The sequence below is a fragment of the Ovis canadensis genome, chromosome 18 (assembly GCF_042477335.2).
Source record: "Ovis canadensis isolate MfBH-ARS-UI-01 breed Bighorn chromosome 18, ARS-UI_OviCan_v2, whole genome shotgun sequence".
NCBI lineage: Eukaryota > Metazoa > Chordata > Mammalia > Artiodactyla > Bovidae > Ovis > Ovis canadensis.
In genome coordinates this window covers 75,259,805-75,267,016 of record NC_091262.1, presented here as the reverse complement: position 1 = coordinate 75,267,016, position 7,212 = coordinate 75,259,805, and positions in this window count along the sequence as shown.

Here is a 7,212-nt window from a genome sequence, read left to right as displayed (position 1 = left end):
CTTCCCACATCCTGTCATTCTTGACGGTTCCTCCAGCATGGCGTGGCATGCCTGCTCAGTCATTTCCTGCTCTGCAACCCTATGGACTGCAGCCGCCAGGCTTCTCTGTCTATGGGACTCTCCAGGCAAGAATACTGGAGAGGGCTGCCATTGCCTACTCCAAGGGATCTTTCTGACCCAGGGATCGAACCTGCATCTCCCGTGTCTTCTGCATTGGCAGGCAGTTTCTTTACCTGTGAGCCACCTGGGGAAGCCCCAATGGTCAACTGTTGTCCACAGAAACAATTTATCCACCATGAGGCGCATTCTGATTCCAGGAGTCATAAAGAAGAGGGAAAGCTTTCATTTTATAAGCAAAGAGCTGGGGTATCTTTGCATATGCTATTACCTCTCTTTAGAATGCTTTTCCTTGGCTGGACCGTCCCCTGCCCAACTCCTACTCTTCGTGAAAGTCTTGAGTGCATGAATAGCTTCTCAAAAAAACTTTCAGACTTTGCTCAGACAGCCTTTTTGTTGTTGCTGTTAGTTGCTAAGTTGTCTCCAGCTCTTCGCGACCCCAAGGACTGCAGTGCACCAGCCTCCTCAGTGCTAAACTGTCTCCCAGAGTTGGCTCAAACTCATGTCCATTGAGTTGGTATCACCATCCAACCATCTCAGCCTCTGTCACCCCTTCTCCTCCCATTTTTCTGAAACTGACCCTATCTGAGGTCAGGCATCCTTTAAAGCAGAGCCCGCGACAAGGATCCTGAACCAGGTCACTTGACCCGCTGGGACAGAGTTCTTCAGGAAGGATCCAGAAGGGAGGGAGGGCTTGCAGGACAGGGAAGGGAAAGAGCCAACAGCTGCTGCCTCAGGTCAGGTCTGGTCCTGACTTACCCCAGGGGTGGAGCGGGGGCTCTGGAAGATAAACACACTCAGAGTTGGTCCCACTGGAAGCAGTGGAGCTGTCTTTGTTACCGTGAGTCAGTTGTTCATTAGCTGTCTAATGCCCCAGGCCAAATGGGCATCCATCGGCCAAGGGCGGTTCTCTGGAGAAGGTAGGCAGCTGAGAATAGACGAACAGCCAATACTCATAGCAGCTAGGAGACAGGGATAAATGCCCTCTGGGCTGGGTACCAACAGCCTCCTCTACAGACCCTGTCCCCAGGCACTTATATGCAGCCCCTGGGGGAGGTCACCATTATGATGGTAACCATCCCTTACTGGGCTCCTACAGAAGTGATATTCTAGCTGCTATTCCAGGCTTCCTTCATAGCTCAGAGACCCCGATTCAATTCCTGGGTTGGGAAGATCCACTGGAGAAGGGATAGGCTACCCACTCTAGTATCCTTGGGCTTCTCTTGTGGCTCAGCTGGTAAAGAATCCGCCTGCAATGCAGATAGACCTGGGTTCAATCCCTGGGTTGGGAAGATCCTCTGGAAAAGGGAAAGACTACTCACTCCAGTACTCTGACCTGGAGAATTCCAGGACTGTATAGTCCATGGGGTCACAAAGAGTCGGACACAACTGATCAACTTTCACTTTCACTTTAACCCTCAGCAACCCTACAGAGAAAGCAAAATTGAAGGCTCAGAGAGATCATAAGACTTGTTCACCGGTACAGAGCTGGTACACAGCTGGTCAGCAATGGACCAAGTCAGTAGCAAGTATGTATTTGAATCTGGTTTATCAGACATCAGAGTCTGAGTCCTATCAACTGTATTCTTGACCTCATTCCATTAGGACAATTACCACATGACTGTTTGTTTGCTCATCCCTCCTCTGCTGAACTATGACCCTGTTATGAATGAAGGTTATCTTCCTCCTCTTCCCCATTCCACTTTCTTTTACATTTATTCTCCTTGCTGCCATTTACTGAGCGTATATTGAGCCTGGCCCTTACTGGGCCCTGGGGGTAAACTATGCTATTTTACCCACTTTCCCTTGAGGATGATTTATAGGCTTTCGTTGCCAATGGCCTTCCCACCCCCAGTGGCATCAGGCTTGGCCATATGAGCTTTGGCCAATGGAATATAAACAAAGAAAGATACACAATACCACTTAGGAGTAAAACAGGAAGACCTGACCTGGGACAGGTGTTGAAGGCACCACTGAGGCCAAGACCTGCAGGTATCAGAGTCTAACAAAGTGTAAAAGAAAAAGGAAAGGAAACCACTGCTTCTGCAAAGGTCCTGGGGTAGGAGAGAGCGTGGTGTTGCCAAACATTTAAAACAAGACCAATGGCTCAAGTGCAGACAACAGGCAAAGAGTAGTATAAGTGGAGATGGAACACTTAAACTGAGGCCAGAACTGCAAAACCTTGAAGGCCATCTTAAGGATTTAGGTTTTGCTTTTAGAACCATAGGGACACAAGGAAGTATTTGCTTCTGGGCTCTTTTTTAAACTGTTGGGTGACGGAGGCAGGGCATATGACCTCTTCAAGCTTCCTTCCTTATTTGTAAACTAAGAGTGCAGGACAAAGCGACTTCTCCCATTTTCAAGGGTGCCCTTTATCTGGCTCTGTTTCATGACTAGACCTGGGCAGAGATCACTTCTGCAGTGAGACCCCCCTGCAGACCCACAGATCCTTGTCTTGGATGGGATTTGCCTGAAATGTGAGTGATATTCACATCCCCGACTCCAAGCTGTATTTTCAACTTCAATCAATAACAAAATATAAAGCAATTTGGTTAATCTTCTTCAAACAAAAGGAGAACACAGAAAGCTCTTAGTAAGAAGAAAATAGGCCTGTTTGTAACCAGAGAAAACCACACCCATAATGTGCTTTGAGCCTCAAAACTAATTTCTTGAAAATTTTTAATTTGAGGCACACAAAATAACAATTTTTTAAAATATGCAATTGCACGACTAATTCCATATTAATGAAACACAACATCTGTGGCTTTTCACATCTGATAGAGTTAAAATATTACCAAATTAAAGCAAAGGATTAATTTGTTTTGACTTATTAATATTGGTTAGCCATTAAAGTTTATTTTTTCCCCATTTTATGATTTTTTTGTGGTCATTAAATAGCTATGTACTAGCCTTCAATGATTTTAGAATTACAACAATCACCTTAAGCATCTTGTCATTCATGCAAGGTATCATTATTCATAAATACGCACTCTGCTCCTTTTTAGCTGAACAAAGTCAATAGTCGTAAAACATCATCATCATTTTTCCATTCAACTCAATTCCCAGCAACTTCTCCATCTCTGAATTTTCCTTTACTTAGAATATCTGATGTCAAATGAAACTGGAGCAATTGCCAACACAAACATACATCCCTCTCCGTTATACACGTGTGGCTTTTCTTCTTTGAATTTGCTGCACAACATTTGAGACATTTTCTAACTCTTCCTCCCCAGTCGTTCACGCATTTCATCACCTCCTCCACAACTGACCGATGCCCAGAGACACCCATTGGTTCCACCATCAACCAAACCAAAGTGCGATTCAGTTCAGGTCAGTCGCTCAGTCGTGTCCGACTCTTTGCAACCCCATGAATCGCAGCACGCCAGGCCTCCCTGTGCATCACAAACTCCTGGAGTTCACTCAAACTCACGTCCATCGATCGAGTCGGTGATGCCATCCAACCATCTCATCCTCTACCGTCCCCTTCTCCTCCTGCCACCATTCCCTCCCAGCATGAGAGTCTTTTCCAATGAGTCAATGTGTAAAGCTCAGGGCTTAGCCCTACATAGGGCACATAAGAGAACACACCTCATTGTGTCCTCCTGGGGTTCACAGTCCAGGATAAGACATGATCACAACACACATGGACAGTGTATTTAAAAGCAGAGACATTACTTTGCCAACAAAGTTCTGTACTGTCAAAGCTATGATTTTTCCAGTAGTCAGGTATGGATGTGAGAGTTGGACTATAAAGAAAGCTGAGCACTGAAGAACTGATGCTTTCCAACTGTAGTGCTGGAGAAGACTCTTGAGAGTCCCTTGGACAGCAAGGAGATCAAACCAGTCCATCCTAAAGAAAATCAGTCCTGAATATTCACTGGAAGGACTGATGCTGAAGCTGAAGCTCCAATTCTTTGGCTACCTGATGCAAAACATTAGAAAAGACCCTGACTCTGGGAAAGATTGAAGGCAGAAGGAGGAGGCAACAGAGTATGAGATAGTTGGATGGCATCACTTACTTGATGGACATGAGTTTGAGCGAGCTCTGGGATTTGGTGATGGACAGGGAAGCCTGGCGTGCTGCAGTCCATGGGGTCGCAAATAGTCGAACATGACTGAGCGACTAAACTGAACACTATGACCAAATATCAAGGGCTTTGGGGCGTGCACAAAATGTCTTATGGACACTTTGGACAGGACCAATGGTCCTGCAAATATCAAGAACTTTTTGACATGGACCAAACGTTCTATGGACCATGTGTCTTATGGACCAGAAAGTCTTAGGGACTTTTTATAGGACCAAATGGTCTGTTAACCACAAAGGCTCCCTTATCAGGAAAGCTCACACTCTAGATAATGCTGTGCTACTACTGCTAAGTCGCTTCAGTCGTGTCTGACTCTGTGGGACCCCATAGACGGCAGCCCACCAGGCTCCACCATCCCTGGGATTCTCCAGGCAAGAACACTGGAGTGGGTTGCCATTTCCTTCTCCAATGCATGAAAGTGAAAAGTGAAAGTGAAGCTGCTCAGTAAGTGTCTGACTCTTCATGACTCCATGGACTACAGCCTACCAGACTCCTCCGTCCATGAGATTTTCCAGGCAAGAGTACTGGAGTGGGGTGCCATCTCCTTCTCCGAGATGATGCTGTGGTGATCAGTAATTTTATCAAATTTTTAACAGGGGCAATGGAAGAGTCATGAGGAAGGGCAGAAATAAGTCTCAAGCACATTGACATGTGGCTAAAACTGTGTGCATATTAACCCTCTCTCTAATGATATCTGTAATGATGCTAAAACATGAGATAATACATACGAAAGTTCTTCGCGCACTATAAAGTGCTTTCTAAGGCTTAGTTGTGCGACTGGTATTATCATCTAAACAGATAGATAAAACTTCTATTGCTTCTTGTATCTTGTAACTTTAACCTTCGATTAAAAAAAAATATTTCTATGGACACAAAAATTCCCTTCTGATTGCCACAACATATCATGGTAAAGGGTAGCATTGAGTTCTTCATCTAAAGTTTGCTGAAAATTTAGTTAGCTTGCCTTGCTTAAAAAAAAAAAATCAAACCAGCTTTGTAGAGAATTCAGTACTCAGATCTGTAGGGAATTCATAATTGGCATTTCTATAACCCAGCTGTCTGGCTGTTGAATGGAACCCTAGAATAAATAAATAAACTAACAAATGAAAAAGCAAACACTTGAGTTCTATGGTATTTACAAAAAGGAAAGACAATACAGAATAGAAATAAACTCTCTCATGAATGAGTTTACTTAAGATGGCTTGATTGAAAGCCTTCTAGTATTTTAAGGATTAAAAATGACTTTTACAAACTCAAAACTGAAGCAAATTGGGAAAGACACAGGATGTTCCCAATTCCATTCTTTTTTAAAGTCCTTTTTTTTTTTTCTGCTGTGATTTAGAAAGTACTCTATGACTCAGAATTTTCCAGGTTTCCTTTTTTTAAAATTTTTTCTGGACTTTCTAAAGCGGGCTGCCTTGGGTGCAGAGTGAAAAGGCCACTTAATAAGAACAATTATCAAGAAACAAAAATGGGTTTCAATTTGCCATTTTATTCTGCATCACTGGAAAAGAAGAGAAAAGAAGGGTTGTGGAGGTTTGTGGCAGAGAGTGCTAATAAATATTCAAAATCTATTTTTCCTTTCCTCCTCACTAACAAAACCACCATATTTTTGGCAGGTAGGCAATTTGCCAACTTGAGAAAAAAAAAAAGCACACTTCCAATTTTCCTTTGCAATAATGTGGCCCAAGACATGGAGGTAAAAAATGTTGAGTGAAGTTTTCTGGAAACTTCCTTAAAGGGAGCTGACTCAGCCGGGAGGAACATCCTTCAAACCTTGCCCCAGGTGACATGGACCTCATAGCTGGACATGCAGCAGCCATTTTGGCACCATGAGGAAAATGCCAAAACAATTGTAAACATCACGATCCTGACTTCCTTAAGGTGCTGAACCCATGCTAACAGCCTCCTCCTTCCACAATTTCTTCTCAGATGAAACAATAAAATCTTAACTGTTTAAACCACCATGGTCTGTCCTCTGTGATTTGGAGTTCCTAATTGACACAGGTTATTAGCTTGCCTTTTCAATGGGAGACCATGGATTTCCAAATAAGACTACTCAAGAAAATCACAAAGCAAAAATCAGTAAGTATTTAACAGTGGATTTTTAACTTATGCTTTTTCTAAGCCTACGATTCACTTAATTTTAGCCAAACACTCTGAAAATGGATTTGGGGTGTATAAAAATTTTGCATGAAACATGAATGTTGGCTCTGAAATATTTAACATATATGCAAAGTTAGAGGTAATAAAGCCATCAACTATGTACCCACCAAACAGTTTAACAAACAAAATGTGAACAATACAGCTGAAGTCCCCTGTGTACACATCCTCGTCAAATTCTCTTTTCCCCTCACTCTAAAGTAACCACTTTTCTACACTGAGTGTTCATCATTCCTTTATGGGCTTCCCAGGTGGTGCTGATGGTAAAGAACCCACCTGCCAACTCAGGAAACATCAGAGACTCAGTTCGATCCCTGGGTGGAGAAGATCTCCTGGAGAAGGGCATGGCAGCCCACCCCAGTATTCTTGGCTGGAGAATCACGGACAAAGAGCCATGGGACTGGCGGGCTACAGTCCATGGGGTCACAAAGAGCTGGACATGACTGTAGTGACTTAGCATGCATGCGTTACTTTACATTTTACACTCTCCAAGCAACATATAATATCTCCACACGTGTCTGACTCATTGCAACCCCATGGACTGTAACCCACCGGGCTCCTCTGTCTATGAGATTTTCCAGGCAAGAATACTGGAGTGGGTTGCCATTTCCTCCTCCAGGGGAATCTTCCCAACCCAGGGATCAAACCAGGTTCTCTTGGGTCTTCTGGATTGGCAGGAGGGTTCAGGTGAGTTTTAAAATATATAGAGGATCTGGACCCAAATTCTTAGGTTCAAATTCCAGCTCTGACATTTACCAGCTAGGTGAACTTGAACAAGTTAGTTAACCTTCTATGCCTCTGTTTTCTAACTGGAAAATGGGGATATAACATGGCACTTACCTCATAG